Genomic DNA, 22,647 nt, shown 5'->3' with positions numbered 1-22,647 from the left:
TTTCATACACACACACACACACACATACATAATCTCAAGTCTTTGAATGCATCAACTAAATTCAGAACACACTACTGGGAAATAGACGCAAGTTGAATTTATTTGAAAACGAAATCACTTACAATGCCTGCTGTGAGACAATCACTAGAGCATAGTGAGCTCTGGTCTTTTGTTCATTTTTACTCACAGTGCCTAACTCATTATAAATTTACCGATATTTTCTTTAATTTAATAGCATTTACTTGTTCCCGTCATCTTCTGCCTTTAAAATAAGTGAACCACAAACTTTTGATTATGATCTTGCAGCCATAGAAAACTTGGAAAATGTAATCACAATTTAAAATTAACTCTTTGTCTTTAGGTTGAAAAAAAATGCTTTGAATTGCATACCGCCTCTTAACCACAGGTGATATTTCATAAGTTTAAAGTACAGTTTCAAAAAAAGGGTACTTTCAAATAATTTTCCATGCCTTCATTCAGCAGGTAACCCAAACCTTCATAATCCCCAAATGCTGCACTTCAAAGTTATGCGCAGGAAAAAAATATTGAAAAGAACAGCCTCTCTTTCCAGTTGATTTAAAACATCACTAGCTTATTTTCGGTACACATATGGAGTTACTTTTAAAAAGAAATCTTGGAATATTGCCAGACTACATACAGGAAAGGCTTTTCTCCAGAGAGAGCTAAAATTCATTATCTGAGCTTTGGGACACCCATGTTCTTTCAAAATTTGGACACATCTTTGTTCCTCCATGATTAGTGATAGGAGTCTGACTTAACATGAGAGACTACTCAATGTGTAGCTAGACTCGGAAGAAACAAAATGAGTGCATTGTTTGGAATTGAAACTGGTTAATAATTATACACTTAAATAAAATATTAATTACACCATGACAGCTTTTGAAAAAACTGCAGAGTATTTTTTTGAAATCTGAAATTATTTACAAAAATCTATCACACCACGTGTTTATAAGTAATATAGATTAAAGTTAAATTTTGGACATTTTATCTTCTTTCTCTCCTCATTAAATCATTGGCTTCTCTCATTTAAATCCATCTGGTTAATTTTTTTTTAGGAGAGAATCACTAAATCCAAAAAATCTAAGAGCAATATGATATTGCTGTTAGTACCATTTTATAGTAATAAATGTTTCAAAAAATTAGATCTATTTTTGATGCCTAAAATAAACCTAACAAAATGGGCCACAGTGTTACAAATTAAGAGGAAAAAAGCGAAGTCAACATATTAATTTCAGTAATAATCCATAACATTTCACTGTGAAATATTACATAGAGATAATTATTTTCTGGATTCCTTATATGTTTTTCCAATGTTAGAATTCATTTTAGTTAGGGCTTTTTTTTTCTTTTTGGTGAAATAGTAAAATCAGAATTCTCATAATTGATGATGAAAAGCTCACCAATACAAAACAAAATTAATTGATATTAAGATCAAACAAATTAAGCAGACACAGATTGTGCTCTCTCTAAGATATATACAAAACCAATGTGGATAGTGCATCCATAAAATTGAACAGATGTTAAGAATGTTAATTTTAAAATATCAGTCTTACACATAAGAAAGGACAAGTGTATTTTGTTGTATGCTGAATAAAAAGCTAAGGGACTTGTTTATCCCCATTTTTAATTATTCCGGAAAGAAATATGTAGAATTTCAGAAACTGCTTAAAAGAAGGAAGAGAAAGGTTCGTCAGGTTGGGCGTGCATTTTATATCACATGTGAACGTTACATATCATAGGAGTTTTTAGTCACTTTGCTTTTGCCCACAAAGAAGTCTTTGACACTTTCTGTATCTGCATAATTTGATAAAATCAGATATTATGAACTTAATGATGAATTATTTCAAAATGAAAGCAAAGCGTGAGCCCTATTCCAAAGAGTAATGGTAGAGCGGGGCAGGATTACTTCTGTAAAATGAATTAGAGCGCCATGAACCACAGTATATCAGTGATAAGTCCAGCATATTTCAGTGCTGCAGCTATTGGAGAAATGAGTCTCAATCACTTGAGCATCACAAATCCTAGGCCATATTTTTATTTCCAGCCTTACCCTTTGTGCTGCTTCCAAGTACGCAGGCCTAGTTGATTTCAAAGGCAGTAGATGAGAGATAAAGAGGAGGCAGGATCGTTCTACCTCAGCAATTCATGATCCCTCTAAGGCCACTGAGTTTGAAAGAATATGGAGACCTTGGCGTCTCAGCAGAATAGAACCAGCTACTCTTTTCTATCCCGCTCCCAAGAGGCAGCACGAGCATTTATCCAGTTTACCATAGCAAATGATTCTCCACAGCCAGAAAATTACAACACTCTTCCTCTCTTCACTCCAAGGAGTCATAAAACCTAAATTAAACAGAACTGTCCAAAGACTTATTTTCAGCTATGTTAACGTTTCAACCAGGAACATAAATGGAACTATGTAATTTGAATAACTTTATAATATTAAATATAATAATATTTTATTACATTTAAACATTGCTTATTAGTTTTTAGATTGTCATCTAAAAATATTTTATGGGTCTAGGGTAAAGTTATATAGTACATTATTAAAACGTGTATTTCTGATTCCAAAATTGTTAAAGCTTTCTAGGTAATATTTCTTTCCTGTTCCTTATACATAAATACCCTTTGTTCCCTTGAAGATATTCATTTATATTTAGAGTATGTATTTATATATACATTTAAAAACTAATCTAATTATAATGTTCTAGTAATGTGTTTTGGTGTCCAAAATATTTTTAACTAACCTACATAGTTTTCTAGGATTTGCTAAAATAAATATATACTTATAATTTTATTAACTGTATTAATTAAAGCATCACTTCCTTCAAGAGCAGAGACTAAAAGATACTGAAAGGAGTAAGTTAAGTTAGGAAGCTTTAGATACATTCACCAAAACAGCTAACTTTTGTTGAAAATTTACCATGCTTCAGTCACTATTTTATTATTATATGCATCATCTCATTTAATTATTGCAACAACCCTGTAAGTTAAGTATTTACATGCCCTGTTTTACAGATACTGAAACAAAGGGTTACAGAAGGTAAGCAAATTACTCAAGATTATAGATGAGGCAAAAATGGAGCTTGAACCCAGATCTATCTGAATTGAGAATTCTGTTTGTGACTATGTTTTGTCATTTTTCTGTTTTGGTGGCACAATGTTCTGGAATGGAAAAGATCCGAGGTACGATTTCTAGGTAGAGGGGGTGTGTGTTAGGATTGTACTTGTTCAATAGATGCTTATTTAATTGAGTTTGTAAAATGTATCCTATTCTGAAACTGCTGAGTCTCTTTTGTGTGTCAGCCATGTTCTGAGTGGAAAGCTAATTAATGCATGATCATGGTCCTAGCAGAGCGAACCCTCGAAAGCAGAATTGGACAACTTTTTTTTGCAAAGGGTCAGATGGTAAATATTTTAAGCTTTCGGGGTCATACAGTCTCTCAAAACTAATTGACACTGTCATTTTAACACAAAATTTGCCACAGAAAATCTGTACATGAATAAGCATGTCTATGCTCTAAAAAATCTTTATTAAGGACTCTGACATTTGACTTTCATAACGCTCTCAGGTGTCAATAGGCATTCTTCTTCTCCTCACTTTTTCCAACAATTTAAAAATGGAAAAAATCCATCTTAGCTCCCAGGCCACACTAAAACAGGCATTGGACTGGATTTGGCTGGTGAACCAATGTTGGCCGCCTCCTGTTGCTACTCTGTAGACATGGAAGCTACTAGTCACATGTAGCTACTGAGCACTTAAATTTAGCTAGTCCAAACTGAGTTGTGTTGTGAGTATAAAATACATACCAGATTTTAAAGACTTAGTATAAAAAATTTTAAATGTCTCATCTATAATTCTTATTTTGATTATATTTTGAAATAATAAGCTTTTGATATGAGTTAAACGTGTTATTAAAATTAGGTTCACTTGGGTCTTTTTCCCCTTTTTAAACATAAATCCTAGAAAATTTAAAATTGCAATGTGGATCACATTATATTTCTATATATTTCTAAAATGCTGCTTTAGAGGTAACAATACTTGGAGGTAAACAGATACCTACTATATAATTATAACAATTTAATGATTTATTAAATATTGAAGTAGCATAAAAAAGTCCTTAGAGGAAAATTTTAAAAACTTGACCAACTTTTTAAACTTGATCAGACCATGAAGGCTTCTGTTTGCCATGCTGAGGATCTCAAATTTTATCTGCAGATGAAGTCCCTGACCTTGTTAGGGAGTGGTGGACAGTGTAAAATCTTCAGGAAATATGACAGGTTAGAGAGTTAGAGGGAAAGAGTAGATAAAGATAAGTCTCATGTTTCTAGTTCGTCACTGGATGAATTATAATGTCACCTGATGACAAATAAAATATAGTACTACAAAAAAATTGTGTTTTCTTTGGTATGTTTAGGCTTATTTGCTTGCTTATTTGTTTTGTGGAAGATGGTGTATGGATGAGCTGAGACAGCAGGCAAAGTTCAAGTTTACACACATGGACAGTTAGAAATCAAACGATAGTTTTTCTGGTATGTGGACATTTCAGCTTAGAAGCCAAATGGGACTAAGAGGATCAGAGACTGACAGTAAACTCTGCAAAATAACTTGCAAGTTGGGAGTCAATCACTTACCAGATGCCTGAGTGCCTGGACTAACATGCACGCCGAACAAGCATCCTTATTAAGACTGAAGTCCCAGTAATAGGGAATTTGTCACCTCTTTGATGTAAAGACATTTATGACTATTAGAAAGTCCTTCGTTATTTTTAAAATTAAAGTCACCAACTATTAAGTATCCTTCCACAAGCAAGGCCGCCACTATATTTAATTTCAGGAATCCGAATTAGCTGTTATATTTTCCAATGACTGTATTATTGTGTGGATGAGGTAAAGCTTTGGTGGTTAGGTGTCCTTAAGGAGAGAATTATTTATTGGAGGAGTGATCAAAAAGTGTCAAGTTATGTACTTCAATTTTTCATTATGGTAAGCAAGTCAGTGAGAAAGCTCATGACTTCAAATGGCAACGGACTATCTCTGCCTGGCGTACCCTGTAAACTCTTCAAACCCAATATGCCGACTTAAGATTTTTTTCTTCCATCTACAAAAATGAAGTTCCTTTCCTTTCTACTGGTTAACTACACCATCATGTCTGTCTGGCACATCAAGTTAAAAGAAGCCTGTGTTATCTGTGTCCTTTTGCTCTTCCAACTAACTAACCAACCGGCTATCTATATATCAGCCTTTTAAATCTCTCTCAAATCCTTTCCTTCTGCCTTTGCTGCACCCACTTTCTTATTTCCTAAGTATTTCATAGCCTCATGGTCTCCCCAACACAGATCTGATTTTTCAGTCTCCCTTTGTGTAGTCCTTCTGGCTGTTCATCGTATGGTCTTCTGGAGAGGGTTTTTCCAATATGTGCTTTTCATCTCCAACGGTTTCTGCGGAGGCCAGTGGGTTCCAGGACAGGGAGTGGCAGAGGGAGGGAAAGAGATCCAGCTTCCGAGCTTACTGACTCTACTTCAATGAATGCAGTTCTTTTAATTTTATTTTTTGGACACAAAAAGAAGATTTCCTTTGATGAAATAGTTCCACTGCTTAGAAACTGGGCTAAGTATTTCAGTCTGGCTTTAAAATACTTAGCAACTTAATTTTCCTCTTCTTTCATACCTCTTGCAATGAAGTTGTAGCAGATGATATAATAAAAGATTCTGTGGAGAAAAGAAAATATAAAAGATGTGAAGTTCAGAATTTACTATGGGGACAATAATGTGTTTTATAACTTTAGGACCATGGGTCAGATCAGGGAAATGAGGAAGGGTTAGAGGTGAAAGTTGTAAATTCACATCTTTAGGGAGATGAACAACACTGCTATCCCCCTCTCCAAAGTGGAGAGGGCTCAAGGATATCACGCCTTTTACCGCATGCCTCGCGAGGGGGCACCCACGAGTCTGTGCTATGTGCCCCCTAAACCTAAGTGGGTACAGGGAGAGTGGACTGGTGCCCGACTTACCCCTGGGAAAGAAGTAGGACAAAAGTGGCAGCATCAATAGCACTCCACCGTGTGTCCTACCTTGGAAGGGAGCCTGGGACACAGACTGCAAAGGAAACCAGGAGCGAAACTGGGTTAGAGGCAAGAGAGTTGCAGAGTGTGTTCCCTAGGGATGGACTCTGAATTTCCCACAAATGCCCTCAGAAAGGAAAAGCTCACCTTAACCCACTCCAGGCTCAGGGAGTGTGAAGTCACCCAGAAAATAAAAACTTCCGTTCAAGCCCCAACCTACCTCTTCCACCTTCAGCCCTGCAGTGGAAACAGAGGAAGTGAATGGGGACAGTGGACATTGGGTATCCCCTTCTTCTAGAAAGACATCTCCGCTGACAGACTTTAGTATGGTTTTGAGGAAAGAATAAAGTTTGTTCAACTAAGAATAAAACGTTGATTAATATATTGAACTAGATACATTCTAATTTCTGAATTGAGGCTCCAATTTGGAACATAAATCATCTTAGGACTATCTTTTACTGAAGAGCTAACAGCAATTTCAGAGGAACTTTTTATTTTGATCACAGCCCATAAACTGTGTATTTAATACAGCATTGATCTAAGGTTTCTTCAGTCACACACACACACACACACACACACCCCTACATACACATCCACTCACGCATCATTCACCTTTTGGAGAAGAGATTGCACATTTCTATGTTTTCTACAACAGACGTTTGTACATACTGTTTTCTGACTTCAGGGAACTTGTCAAAGTGCTCCAAAGACCAGCTGTCTCCCCTCTTTATATATGAAGGACCCCTGCTTCCCAGACAGCTTAGTTTTTGTGTCATAAGCAAACACCTAAAACTTGAGCCTCGGCTGTATCAAAGCCAGTTCTAGAATTAGAATTCTGAAGGGAATCGTACCTGTTCCTGTCCTCCAGAATCTCACAGGTGAATGGCAGATGTTTGTATATAAGTATAAGGAGAGGCTCAGGAGAGGAAACGATCTGTTTCTTTAACTTTTTATTTCCTTATTTCCCAAAAAGTGAGTAGCAAAAACTACCTACAAAAACCAAAATGTATATTACATTCAGTATCAGTTCATTGCAGTTATTCTGATTGGAATAATGTTTTTCTTCTCTCACATGGATGGGTCAAAAAAAAAAAAAGTTGAGCTCAAATTCCCACAAAAGATTGAGGGAGGAAAAACCAAATTACAGCATTTCAAACATAGTTGGTAAATTCCTATTAATATTCCACTTCTTGAAAAATCAAATATGCTTTAACTCCAAATAATATAGAGTATGATTACAGTAGCAATCACAATAACAACAATAATTACAATTTAAACTTTTGTATAAACCTTTTTTCAAAGGGTTAAACCAATTTGGTATGTAATAAACAAAATAAAAGCACTGTGACACGATCCTTAATTTTGATTGCTTGTATATACTTTCTAAATCTTTGTTTCTTTTTAAATTTTATACACTTGTGAATTATTTCCTTGGATTGCCATGCATTCATCCAATTTGAATCCAGATATTTTAGAAACTCACATGATGGCTTGCTTTGCAGATTGAGAATGATAAGTCTTCATCCAATATAACAACACATATACATTGTTATTTTTTCTAAACCAATGTTAACAAACAACAAAAATTTGTTCAGACAAAAATAATAGGAATATCGCAAAGTTAAAAGAAGCGATTCCTGTATCAGTCTGTCATAGATTTTTCAGTTTAATATATGCCAGAGTCTCTCTTGCTTTTACTGGGGCCATTGGATATTTCTGTGTCTTATAGTTTTAGTTTCATCTTTTGTTTTTTTAATTCACAATGATGTTGGTAAGCAGATTAACGTAACATTCACGCTTGCTCCTCTTACAAGGAAGACTCAGTTTAGGTGCTGAGATAGTCTGGAAAATTCTGAACACCAAATAATCTGAGGTGCCTATATTTCCAAACCATAACTAAAATAAGTTCAATGTTAGAAAACGGACCTAGAAGTATTTTAGTGTTTTATTTATTCACTGCCCCTTGAGGCTAACTCTGGGTCTTAAAGTTAGAAGTGGAATATGGCGGAACATACGTGATTTTTAACTCTTCCTCAGAACATCTGTTTTCTAATTAATAGCAAACATTAAATAAAAATTTTAATAGTAATATAATTAAAATTATAAGGGAAATAATGTTTAGTATTTTCTTTCATTGTAAAGAATTTTATAAATATGTTATTTACACATATTACTAGGCGTGAAACTGCTTAAGATTCCTTCTGGAAATGTCTTCAAAGATTTTTATTAACAAACTCACTCTTTTTAAATATGGCTAATATGAAATCATTAGAACTAGTATAAATGTGCTCTTACACAAAAATGAGATTTTCCCTTTTAATTCATTTGTACAGTTTTTGTCTAAAAAATGTTCTAAAAAAGTGTTGGTCTTTCAAATCACACACACACAAAACCCTACATACTAGAAGTCTTGCCAAAAAGATGTTGTGTCACAAGGCTTGTTGGGGAATTCAAAACATTTTTAAATATTACAGTAGTATAAAAGAGATCTTTGGAAATATTGAAATATTAACATATTACTTTTTCTCTTCATTCATTCATCAAATATTTATTAAACACCCAGTAAGCTCCATGCATAATTCTAAGTTGGAAGGGGTTGGAAGACAATATTACCTGCCCTCATGGGTCTTATATTCCAGCAAAGGGTTACAGTAACAACTTTTAAAGGAAGACAGTAAGATGGCTACACTGGAAGCATTGGTTGTGGGTTTTATGATCAAATTTTCTATTAGTGTTTTCAGTGTTCTCAGAGTGTTCTTAGAACGTCAAAAGCAACTAACTACTTTTAAGCATTAATTAACTTTTCATCAAGAAGCTGAAAGAAAGAACTTGGAAACAAATATCTATACCTATGTGTACATATTCCACCCAAGCTGAAACTAAAGAAAGTTCTAACAATCATTTTAAAGTCCCTGAGAAGTCAGCTTTTCGTAGGCTCAATAATGTCAGTTGAAATACTGCTGTGCTGACGGGCATTCCTGTAATACAATTTCTTTGACTTCTCTTTGAGGAAAAGAAACCTTCTTTTTTCTAAGGCACTTCATATAGCACGTTAATTCAGCATTAATTATAGAACGTGTCAAACTGTATTTCAGTCAAAGCTCCCTGCACGTCTCCAGAGCTTTCTTAATGACAGTAATTATAGGTCATAAAAAGAGTCGTCTAAAATTAACATTTCTCTCATGTCTTGATAGGAAAATGTAAATGGCTGCACAGTACAGATGTTTTGATTAGTAAAATTTACACTTCCTTTTTTGTTTCAATGCTTGTCAAACTTCACGGTGTTAAATGGAAGGTGCAGAATTTCTCATCTCTGAATAGATAAGGTGTATCAGAGGCGGTTGTGGAAATTCTGAAAATGCTAGCCCTCACTATGTTGCACTGCAATTAAACAAAAATAAATCAAGTTTCTTCTTCAATAAATGCAAGAAGTCTTTTAAAAGATGAGCAAAATAAATTCTTTACTTTTAGAAAATTCCACAAAAAAAGGCTTAAAGAATTGTATTCAATGCAGACTTATAAAAAGGACCTATTAGAATGTAGAAAAACATCACGCCAACTTATATATTGATCTAAATCTCCTGGTAAACCGTATGTTATTATATACCATCAGAAAGAACACATAAAACCTGCTCGACTCTGAACTGTCAAAATTTACTTACTAGAAAATGGGAATGGAAACATTCTAGTTTAAACAATGTTAATATCATCAAACATCCAGGGAAATATAACAAATTAAAAGAGAATCACTTCAAAGAATAAAAGGCCTACACCTTAAGTAATAATAAATCTAATACTTGACATTCATCTCCCTGGAAAATAAAATTAGATAAACTTTTGCAAGGGCATTCAGAACAGCCAATCCAGTTTATTAATAATTTCCTGTTTTCATTTTGGAAGCTCATATTATCTGCTGGCAGCCACAGTAGACCTCCACAGATATTTAATAAAGCTGCCGTCGGTAATCCTCTCTGATTACCTATAACCTTCCAGCTATAACACACACTGTGCTGTAGCTCCACAGAAGGACAGCACACTGTCACCTGCTATGATGTTTGACAGCTTATTCGGCTACATGAAGCCAGCACAAAATTACTTTTTCAAAATCCATCCCTAGTTAATAACCAAAGGTAATAATGGTATTCAGCATGCGTAATGCTCTGAGAAGGCAAAATGAGGCAATGGAGGAAAAAAAAAGATTAAAGAATGGCTATTATGGAAGGCAGATCAAAAAATGGAATCTTGTAACACACAACAATGTTTCAATTATAACACCATGTGGAGAGTTCTACATATCACACTGGAAAATCCACACTGCAGGTCCAAGAAACGTGGAAGAGATTGCCTATTGTATTTATGCTAGGTGTGTGATGATGCTAGCACATAGAGGGTGACATTTGAGAATTTTCTTTCCAAATTATTCTTAGACATTCTCTTGGGAACAAGAAACGACTTACCTTTAGTGAAAAATGTCTAGTAAATGGAAATGCATTGCTTTGATCTCACCTTATGGTTTGCAAGGGTAATAAGGTATTTTGCTTACAGAATATATCAGACTAACCTTAATCCAAATTTACAAGCACACCAAATCCAATTCAATCTATTTCCTTAAAAAGATGAAACAGCATATTAAAAGTCTGAACCCTCAATGGAAAACAATAGATTTTTTTTTTTTAATCACACAGGTGGGATTCAGTTTATTACATTTGTCTTCATTAAGAACAGGTGAATGACCTTGGTGTGGGGTTGAATCTGACTGTGACAATTAATGAAGAAACAGTAAGCACGTTTCCTTCCTTTCTTCCTATTTTTCTTTTTTTCCTTCCTTCCCTCCGTCAATTCACCTCATTTTCTTTTTCCCTTCTCTCTCTTCACATCTTCCCCCCTTTCATTCCTTCCTACAATATTTTCCAGAATGTCTTCATATACTTTACATTTTCTAGATGACTAACAATAATGTTATAATATTTCTATATTCTGAATGGTTGCTACAAGAAAGTCATAATCAAGTTAAATATTTTTATCAAACACTCAAAAATGCCCATATGTGTTCATATTTCATCTATCTACACAGGTTAAAGGTGTTTTTCACTGATAATATTTGTTTTATACAGTGGACAGAATTGGAATATGTAATTGATGCTTGCGTGTCTATTAGGACCTCCAGACTCGCTTTCCTTCCTGTGCACGATGTATCCTCGACAAAATGGACTTATACCCAGGTGATCATGGCAGAAATGGGACTGTGATCTCTGACATTTCCCTCTCTCTTGCCCCATATCTAATTCTCTGCCCAATTCTACTTTGTAAAACATCTTTTGAATCCAACCATTTACTTCTCTCCACCTCTTCTGCTATGCATCAGCCAAAGCCACCATCATTGCTCATTTAGACTGTTCCTAGACTTCCTAAAAGGACCTCCTACTCCCGTTTCATCCAGACTAAACTTGACATTCCATCCACAGCACTCTTTTGAAACGCAAATATCGTGTCCTTTCTCTTCCTGAAATTCTTCAGGGCTTCCAATTGCTTTTAGGATAAAGCAGGAATCCTTTTCATGACTATGAGGAAATGTCTGACGAGGTGCCTCCCCACCTTCCCAGGCTTACCCTAGCTCACTCAACAGTGCTCACTATGCGCCAGCCGTGTTGATTTTCTGTCCTGCTTCTAGGCCTTTCTCAATGACTGTTCACCCTTTGAAGGAAATGTCCCCGCTCTGTTCTGGTTTTCTCCTACTCATCTTCAGGATTGAGTTTAGATATTTCTTCTTTGGGGATATTTCTCTGACTGCCTAGTCGAGTTCACTCCTCCGTATCTGTTTTCATGGACCCCTGCCTGCACTTTTCGTTCATACAAATAGTTACATCTCTAATTGAGTACATTGTGCATTTAATGCTTGTGTCGGCCAGTAGAATAAGGGCAGGGAGAGGTCTTGTTCTCTTCCAGGTCCAAAGTTTCTACTCCAGTGCCTGGTACCCAGCATCTTCTCAATAGATATATCTTTAATGAATTCATTGAATAAATGCAAAGAGCTTATTCACTGGACAGCTCTAAAATAAACTAACTATTGTACAGGAGTGTTTTTGCATAATATATCCCTTGGGTTGGAGTCTCCAGAAATGGACCTGAGATAAGGACTTTTAGGCAATTAAGAAGTGTTTTAGGCAATTAAGAAGTGTTCCCAGGAGAGGCTAGTAAGGAATTGGGAGGAACAGAATAAAGAAGCGGGGAGAAAAACAAGCAAGGGGGTGATTTCAGGCCACGTCCTTCAGAGGCTAGCTTCAACCTGATCTTGCAAGGGATCTATGAAGTGCAAATTATTCCTCAGCGTCGTCTCCTCAGGAGGCACGTGAACTTGTGTGGAATGATACAAACTCAGACACTTCCAGTTCTCTGCAACTGAATAGAAAGAAGCTACAGCAGATGGAGGGAAATTCTCCAAAGAGTAATGAGTAAGAGCTGTTGGTAGTAAAGACACCCAGGGCCAAGGAAAAGTGGCGAAGAAATGGCAGAAGGCATTTGAGCCATACCACCACCAGTAACCGCGATTGAGTATAAATGTTTAGAATATTCATTTGACTCATTTTGTAAAAAGATATGAACTGAGATGCCATTGCTTTGGTGAAAAGTTAATCACATAAGCTCTGATAGACTTTCTTTAAAACATATCCCATCATTTTATCCCTTAAAATTCTTTCTTCTCTTTTCGAGGAAGTCGTTCTGATTTTTTATCCTGCTTTATGAACTTTTAAGCACTATTTTAATTTGATACCTCTGAAGACTGCTATCCACAACCTAAGTTCCATTTGTGTGCCCAGGAGCAATGCTGGGCCCTGATGGCGCAGACTCAAAGTAATACTAAATTATACTCGGTTTCAGTCAACATTTGGGCTTTGAATAAGTCTGATGTACCGTCGCCACTATCTTCCATATTTTTCTTAATTTTAGCAATCCACAAAGGTTATTTAAACTTGACTTACTATCCTGGGGATGAAATGGGTTTCCGTTGGTTTATTGGGCTATTTCTGATGGATAAAATCATGCTTACGTAAGCCATGCCATTTGCACCACATGGCACGGGGGAAGCTTTCTGAGCAAGACTTAAACACTAAGTTAGGCAAGGGAGAATTTGAAGATTCTACAGACCCAAAACTCAATTTCTAATTAACGTAAAATGGGATATACTATAACGTCTGAAACCTGGGAAGTCCAAGAATTTTGAGTATGTCCCAAACTTGGTAACTTTCCATAATGGAATATACTGGAGCTACTATATAGAAGGAGATTGATTCAGGGTGCTTAATCTCCTTCTGCACATAACAGGTCCACTATCATTCCGGAGTTTTAGAATATTACTAAGAACCACTGCCACTGCTTTTTATTCATTAGATGTAGAAAACTAGGTTTGTAGATTGAGGAGAGAAACTGCCTAGTGGGTGTCTTCCTATAGATATCTTTATCTAAAGTAAATGCTAACAGCTGTAAACTGAAAGTATTTCATGCCAGTGTTGGGTTTAGTGAGCTACTCAGCCTTGTTCTTTCTCTGGTAGGAAGAGAAAAGGAAGAATATAATGGATAAATTTTTTAAATGGCATCCACTTTTCTGTCTTTCATTCTTATTTATCTATTTCTTCTGTATCTTGGTTGGGAACAAAAACACTAACCTTTAGTTTCATAGAGCTTAAGTTGCCTATCAAACTTTAGTCTGGGGAACACAAATCAACATTTATTATGTACTTACTATGTGATAGGTACTGTGTTAGAGACTGAAGATACAAAAATGAATAAGGCATATCTGTCGTCAGGGACATCACAGCCTCCAAAGCTAGAAAATTATAATATAAGGTGCTGACAATAATAAGGTACTTGTTATGAACATATAAAATGTACTTATTTCAGAGATTTAGGAAAGATTTGAAAAGTTTCTAGAGCCACCTGCCACTCCATCCTCATCCACAAAATCTGTAAAGAAGACAAAGTATGTACCACATGTTGAAATAACTTTCTAGGCCCAAGATGGAGTCACTCCCACCAGAGTGCCACATCAGCAAATAGAAATTTAGATAACTTTTGTGTCCCTAAATGCTTCACTTGACCAAAAATACTGTGTATCCAGTCAGCCAGTTCCTAATCGCCAAGCCACCTCTGGGCCTTCTGATCCCAAACAAGGTTGACTATGTGGGCCTAGCCAATCAGACATTTTCTATTTTTCTCTTTCTTAATTTTTTGTTTTGTATTCTATGAAGTTTTCTGCCTTCCACCCCATTTTGCAGTTTCCTGAAAGGAGACTGTCCACTTCATGAAGTGTTAAATAAAGTTTGTTTGTGTCACCTAAGTTGCCTTCTTTAATCCTTTTTAATATCCAATAATTGAACAGACAAGAAAAGTGAAGCATAGAAATGCTGTGACTTGCTATCCTCTGTTCCATGGCCAAGACTCCTGATGGGTGTCTGTACATATTCTTTCTCACCTCCTGCTCACTTTTCAACAGCATGAAACATGAATGCTGTACCCAGAACTCCACCAACCTCTATCACTAAGAACTCCCACCTTCTCTTTGTTACTAAATTCACGTTCACCTTGCAGTCCTTGTCTTTCGTACTGTCTGCAATATTTCACAATGTCGACTGCTCTTGCTTCTCCAGGGTTTTGTAGTTCGACACTCTCTTGGGTTTCCTCTTGCCTCCAGTCCCATTTTCCCATATTTATTTGTTTGTTTATTGATTGATTGATTTTTCTTGTTCTTTTTCTGGTCTTTAAAATGAATTTTACAAGAGTCTTCCCCTGGACACTGTCTTCTCATTAGCTTCTCATTCATAGCTTGATTAATTTAATCACTTTCCAAGGTTTCAACAATTATTTAATTGACAAGCTGAATAACTATACCTTCTGTATCTTCTGTCTAAATGTTTCTCCTGGGATTGAAGTTGAGGTTTTAATCTTTTACATATAAATAAAAGAGAAAGAGAGAGTAAAAGAAAGAGAGAAAGAGAGAGAGAGCTGGGGAAAGGATTCTAGCACTTTCCCAAGTTTTTCATATAAGCAGCTGGATAGAAGTTAATGGAATTCATTCTAATGAGAGAATATAGGATGAGAAGTAGGTATGCAGGTGGGGATTACATATTGTGTTTAATTTACTAAGTACGTTGGGCCAGTAGGCCATCTTAACGTTGATGACGAGATCTCATAGGAAATAGGAAGGAGATAATAGATTTGAGAATAATTAGTAAATAGTTGGTAAAAGAAAAGAAAGAAGGGAGAATGGACAGGGTAACTCAAAGAGTCATAATTTGAGGGAAGAAGAGACAATATGTGCAGAAAAATTTGAAATATGATTATGAGTTCAATTGGGGAAGTATATATAACATCCAAATGTGGGGCTCCAGGAGACCAGTTGTTTATCCATTGGCTCCTCAGATCCCAAGAGGCCCTCAGGGGTCAGTGTGAGGCACAGACAGGCAACATGGGAAGGGTTAGGGGGCTTTGGGGCTTTGGGGCTTTGGAGCTTTGGAGCACCACTCCCTGATTCAAAGAAGCTCCAGCATTGCAGAACATTTCATTCATTCATTTACCAGTGACATAAAAGTGTGAAAACTGCCAAAGGGAACACATATTTATTTGACTGAGAAAATGGAGGCTTAGGAAAAGTTAAGCCATTTGACCAAAGTCACATATCTTCTCAGTGACCAAAAATAAACTTGGATGTTTCTCTACTATACTGTCTTTCTCTACTGTTTTCTCCATTCAGTTTCTATTCATTCAGTTTCTATTCAAAGCATCTTTCAGGTCTATGCCTGTCTTTGGATCCCCACTCATACTTCTTTAATTAATACTATCTTCAGTTGTCTCATTGATAATGGAAATAATTTTCTCTAGACTTACCTCACAACATCTCACCCTACTTCATTCCCAGTTCATTTTCCAAACAAAGTAATCTTCCTGAAAGGCAAATCAGATTAGACAAATCAATGGCTTAAAATTCCTCAGTGGCTCTCAATTGTTTCCTAGAGAAAGTGTAAAACATAACTTACAAAATCTCTCCCTTATTTACTTTCCATTTTCATCTTATATAAGCCACTCTATTTGCTAAATATTGTGTGTTTATTGTGTTCCAAGTATATTTCAGTGATAAACTTTTCTTCACTTTAATATGTGAGAAGACATATTTTAAAACGTAATTTCCAAATTATTACGTGATTACATATTGTGACAACTGTTTTAAAGGAAAATAACAAGGAAAATAGAGGTCCTATAAAACAGATTAAGAATACAGGTGTAATTTAAACTGGATTTTCAGGAAATGCTTCTTCATGAAAGAATCATTTAAATTGAGACACACAGGGTGAATAGGAGTTAGCCAAGCAAAGATTCCAGAGAAGACATTTCTGTCAGGGGAAGCAGTGTTTGTGAAGGTCCTGCAGCAGAAAGAGATTGATGTCTATAGGAACAGAGAGAAAGCTAACGTGGCTGGAGCCCAGTGAACAGGTGGAGAGAAAGAAGGGAATAAATATGAGGCATATAGAAGCTACTCTTTATAGTTACTGAAACAAGCAACTCTCTCTTTCTGTCTCTCTGTCCCTCCCTCTGTCTCTCTCTTACTCTCTCCTCTTGTCCTTTGCACAGGCTATTTCCTCTATTTTAAACTAGATATTCTGCTTTCACACAGTCTTTTTTTTTTTTTTTTTTTGCTGAGGAAGATCAGCCCTGAGCTAGCCTCTGTTGCCAATCTTCCTCTTTTTGCTTGAGGAAGATTGTCCTTGGGCTAGCATCTGTGACAATAATCCTCTATTTTTTTGTATGTGGGTTGCCATCGCAGCATGGCTTGAGTGGTCTGTAGGTCCACACCTGTGATCTGAACCCGGGAACCCTAGGCCACCAAAGCAGAGTGCTCAAACTTAACCACTAGGCTACCAGTCCAGCCCCCAAAACAAGTCATTTTTATTACATTTTTGTAATTAATGTTACTTCATTCTCTAGGACACAGGGTAGACGTTACCCCATTTGGAAAGTGTGTTAGTCACAACAGACTGAATGCTGTAACAAACAACTTCAACATGATTTCTCTTTTATAAAACTCCAATGTATATGTCACTGAATAGCCAGTTCTTCTGAGGGCCTTTCTTCTTGGTGGTGACTCAGGGACTAAACTCACTCCAAATTGCGTCCCTAGCACTCCCTGGGGACTTAGGGTAATCAAGTTTCAGTCAATGTGTGGGAAAAGAGACAGTAGAGTAGTACAGGGGAGGTTTTTATGGGTCAGATGTGACTTAAATAATTTCAGCCTGCGTTCAATTGGGCAGAATTCTGCCCGTGGCTACTCCTAACTACAAAGGACTCTACCGGAGAGAAGCAAGGGGTATAGTGAACAACTAGCCACTCTCTGCCACTCCTTCTTTCTTTTGGTCACAAAATACCCATTTCACCCTTTTTCCCACACAGAGAATGCAATCAGGCCCTCCCTAGGCGAGAGGACCTCAATTCCCATACAGTCACTCTATTCAGCTCAAAATCCAGGATCTCTGAGATTGGCATTGTCCTAGTCATCAAGTCCAAATGTGTCCCCTCATTGCCTCTCAACACGTGAACTAAAATGTCTGGTTGTTTTCAATACAGCTTTAAGCAGGCACAAGATAGCTGCCTGCTTAGAGATAGAAAGAACAGAAAACACATGGAGTCACTGGATTATAGCAAAGGTAAAATCCTGCAAGACAGAAATGTAGGAAAAAAGGAGGGAAGGAAGGAAAGAAGGAATGAAGAAAGGAAGGAAGGGAGGAAGGGACGGAGAGAAGGAAGGGAGGATGGAGAAAAGAAGGGAGGAAGGGAGAGAAGGAAGAGAGAGGAAGGAAGGAAGGAAGGAAGAAAGAAATGGAGAGAGAGATGAAGAGAAGGAGGAAGGGAGAGAAGAAAGGAGGAAGGGAGGAAAGAAAGAGAGAGGGAGGAAAGGAGGAAGGATGGGAGGGGGAGAGGAAAGAAGGGAGGAAGGGAAAAAGGAAGGAAAGAAGAAAAGGAGGAAGGAAGGAAGGAAAGAAAGTAAATTCAGAATATTATTTTCTGTATTAGGGATTCAATATCTTAAAAATAATAATGATGATATTTTTCATATTAGACACTAGGCTAAGAACTGTGCTGTTTTTCCTGTAAATTCTCGCAGTAACCACGTGAGTTGGGTATTACCATTATCTCTATTTTACGGATAAAAAACTTAAGTTCAGGAAGTTTAAGCAACTCGTTACAGTTCACACAGATACTAATTGGCTGGGGTTTGATCTCAAGATCGTCTGAGCAAGAATTAAGTCTTACCCATTATTATCTACTACCTTTTGTATCTTATTCTAAGTAGCTAAAGGCCATTTGGTTTATCATTTCACTATTATTACAAATTACATGTCAGTGGAAAATGAACTAAACAGGCAGAACACTCCTAATATATATTTTAAGGGTTTTGAAGTATTTACAAATAAAATAATATACTTAAACATAAAATCATTTAACTCTCTGAACCTAACAATACATGAAATCTCAATGCACTTGAACAAGACTTTCAAATTTTCAAATCATTAAGAACTTAGCAGCCTTAGGCATCAGTTTCCATTACTATAGCATCATTATGAAAACATTACTAGTCAATACCTAATTTTAAGATTTATTTTTTTGAGATATTGCTTGTAATGAATAGGTTCATCAGAGTTTTCCTCAAACGTCTCTAATCCAAATGAAGACATTGTTTTTCTTCCATAATTTCTAGATAGAAATATGAATACCATTTCTGACTCAATATAAGTGTAAAGGTATACATTGTGCTCTATTGAAAGAATTATAGAGGTTTTCTAGTCTTAAAATGACTATTATGGCAGTATATTGGAGCGTTGGATGTACTACTTTGTTTTGAGAGTACCCTCTTCACTACAGATGAAAATGGACTACTTAAATTTACTTTCTGCTATGTATAGTTCGCAAAACCAGTTACATAGGCAAAGTATTTTTGATAATAGCTGCATTTTTCAAATTTATTTGAAAAAGTATCCTTTAAATTTACCATTCTCAGAAAGCATAATACTCACTGTTTTGTAACGTTTTTTATTCAATAGAATGCATTCGTTTTCCCACAAGCAAAGACTTTTTCCTACTGAACTTCCAGCGAGATCTGAAAAACACAATCACGGTTTTGCTATCACACACATTAATTTTCATTTTTTCAAAATATTGCACACGGTTCCAATAATGTTTCTTGTTAATATATGCTTACTCTGTAATACATTAATGCAATTGGCTATCAGCTTTTTCGTGGACTTTGAATTTGTGATTCTAAAAAGGCAAATATAGCAATTAAGAGTCCAGAAGAAATCCCTCATCAATTTAGAATCAGCTGGCAAGTTTGGGCCTTAGCTAATTAACTGTGCTCTTAAGAATTTTTCTGAGAAATGAACTCAATTTAAACTCAAATTAATTAAATTAAATTACGTTCTGAAATCTGATAGATCAAAACCCATTAATTTCAGTTTAGCTGGTTCAATCCAGCCAGATCTTGTCTTCTGACCTGAGGTACCTCTCACCCCAAGCAATTGTGTAGTTAACATCACAGAGTAAAGGATTATGCACTAAAAAGGGTCACATACAATAACTTGGCCTAATAAAATTATATGTCGTACTGTTATAACTGAAGCATAAATAAAAGTGAATAAACAAATTAGCCTTTTCTTTGCAAAGTAGTGTTAAATTGACGTAGAGAAAAATGTTTCTACTTTCTCGAACTGAGGATCGTTTCCCTTACAAATCTTCACTAAACAGGTCCCTGTAACAACTTTATTGTGGTGTCTACAACAAAGGGCATTTTGGGGTTGTGTATTTTCCTTTAAGTTACACACTCCGTCTCTGAACACTTTTTTGTCTGGCATTTTTCTTCTCATATACATTTTAGTCTTACCACTGTCTAAAAGAAAGGAAAAAAAATACCCAGCAATCTATTTTATTCAAATCTTTTCAAAAAATGTTTTGTTACTATGTAAAAGATTTTGAAAGTTCAGAAGGAAGGAAATATTCAAAAAATGTCAAAGACTAAATTTTTTTAATGAGAAACTTAGAGGGACCTAAAAGACAATGCTAGCTTAATTAGTAAGAACTTTAGACAATAATACACAGGTAACTTTCACAGAAACAAAGGATTTCAGGGGAGACGTAATGGGACAATGGTTATTTTACTTGTGCCTCATAATAACCATCATTGGTCAGGCAAATACAAGATGCTATTTTCCCTGGACAGCACTGTTTACGCCTATTATCTTGGTGAACTTAATAATTATTAACAGTGCGTTGGTTTGGACATGAAATTATATAGTTACTTAATTATAGGGTTCCTTTTGTGTGAAATGGGTACCAGTATTTAGAGAAGTCTGTTCAGTTGCATGAAAGTCATATAGTGTGAGTTTGAAGAAAATTGGAGCAGTCACAAGATGTCCAGAAATATGGAAATAAAATAAGAATAAACTAGACTAGACCAGACTATAACGAGTATCTCTTGAACAGCAAAGAGAACTGCACTTATTTACAGTTTCTTAAAAAGTCTTTCACTGGGCCAAATGTAGGTTTGGATAACACTTCCACAGAAAGAACTGGCAGGCTGGGGTAATATGTGCAGGGGTCTACACAGCAAAGTAAGAGAAACCTAGTTCTATTGATGTTCAATTTTATTTCACTTTCCCCATTTCTCTTTTTGTATATGTTTCATAATGTACATAATACGATAGTTCAATGGTATTCAATGGGCTTTAAATAAATAACTAAACATGTTGGCGCTGGTGGTTAAGTGTGGCGTGTGCTGCTTCAGTGGCCTGGGTTCAGTTCCCGGGCAGGGACCTACACCACTAGTCATGGTCATGCTGTGGGAGTGACACACATACAAAATAGAGGAAGACTGGCACAGATGTTAGCATAGGGTGAATCTTCCTCAGCAAAAAATAAGTAAGTAAATAAGTAAACAAACATGTTGGAGGCATGACGACAAAATCTATATTGATGGGCGAGGCAAACAAATTAGTTTCCACAACGCTCATCTAATATGTGCTGAATCTTTATTAGGCACTGGCAATGCTATAGTCAACTAAGTAAGCATAATCTTCTCATAGTCTACAGTTTAAAGACTCCAAAACTGTTCCTAGCCCATTTTGACAATGTTATATGGTCATCGTTAACAGTATTATGTAAAAATTATAATACTATCATCCATGCAATGTTTGTTTTATTGGTTGCTTGTGTTCAGTATTGTACCTAATATTCTTAGTTAAACGTCACCCAAATAAAGTTTCCTATGCAACAAGTCAAATTGTTCCCATGATCTAACAAAAGGCTGAAAGGAGAAAATTTAAAAAAATAATCATTGTTCAGCCTCATTAATATGTAACATTCCATCAGCACATGCAACAATGCTGCTAAGGTTACCGAGTTAGGCCTTTAACCTACTAGATTGTCTAAAATCAACGATGTGGAAAACATTACAACTTTAATTTTAAAACATCCCAAATTCTTGACCATCTTGAATTTAAAGTCCGATTGTATTAGACACACAGTGCATTCAGAATGATTGTTCTTCTTGAAATAGATGTTGAGGTTATAATCTTCCTGTGTGTCGAATTTCTGGGTCTCTTTATGGTGAAATTACGAATTCGCAGTGTTTGGTGCATGGCCATTATTCAGCATGTAAACTTCTATTTTTACTTATAAAGGAACATAACGTATAACTCGAACACTTTAACTAGAGATGCGGTTTTTCCCTTTAATTTATCAGACTAAATTTCTTTTAACATCAGCAGAAAAATAGCACACAGAAGAGAGACCGTTAAGTGCATGATAACTCATTCTCTATTGCCAATTTCATACCAAATACTGAAAACAAAGCAAATAAAATCACATGAAACCAAACTTAAGAACCCATAATTTAGTGCCTACCACTACAAGATGGGTTTATATAGTTGCAAAATTAAGCCTAAATACAATTTTCATGTCTATGCAGGAATTGTCTCTGTGAAAGTTGCAAAGACCTGAGACAAGGGCCTCTGTATGGACACTGAGGTGAAATAACTCATATTCCTCATGACATCATGTTACTGATCCAGTGGGCAAAAGAGTTCAAATCTGTTTTAAGAGCAGAAAAAAAATACCTTTGATTTTTTTTCTTTAATGGAAAATTGAATAAAAATGCTATGAATAATTTATACCCATTTTAAACCTGTTTTACCTTTCTTTCAATGCTCTAAACAGATAGAAAGATCATCAGCACTTTGCACAAGAAAGTATAAATCCATACAAAATTGTTTGAATGATTGCAATGAAATGTATCATTTTTACTCAGAATTTCATTGTCATAATTAAAGTAGAAAAACTATTAATAATTAATAATAACAGTTAATAATTAACAAAATAATAAACTCAGTGCAATTATTATTATATGGTTCTACTGTAAATAAGGCATTTTAAAAACAGATATTTACAGTCTGGGAAAAAAGAATGATTTTTATTTTTCTGTTCTTACTTGTGTTTTGCTATGACCAAAACCCGTCAATATAAGATGG

This window comes from Equus quagga, chromosome 16 (genome assembly GCF_021613505.1).
Source record: "Equus quagga isolate Etosha38 chromosome 16, UCLA_HA_Equagga_1.0, whole genome shotgun sequence".
Taxonomy (NCBI): domain Eukaryota; kingdom Metazoa; phylum Chordata; class Mammalia; order Perissodactyla; family Equidae; genus Equus; species Equus quagga.
The sequence above is the reverse complement of the archived record's forward strand: the minus strand, read 5'-3'. Positions refer to the sequence as shown.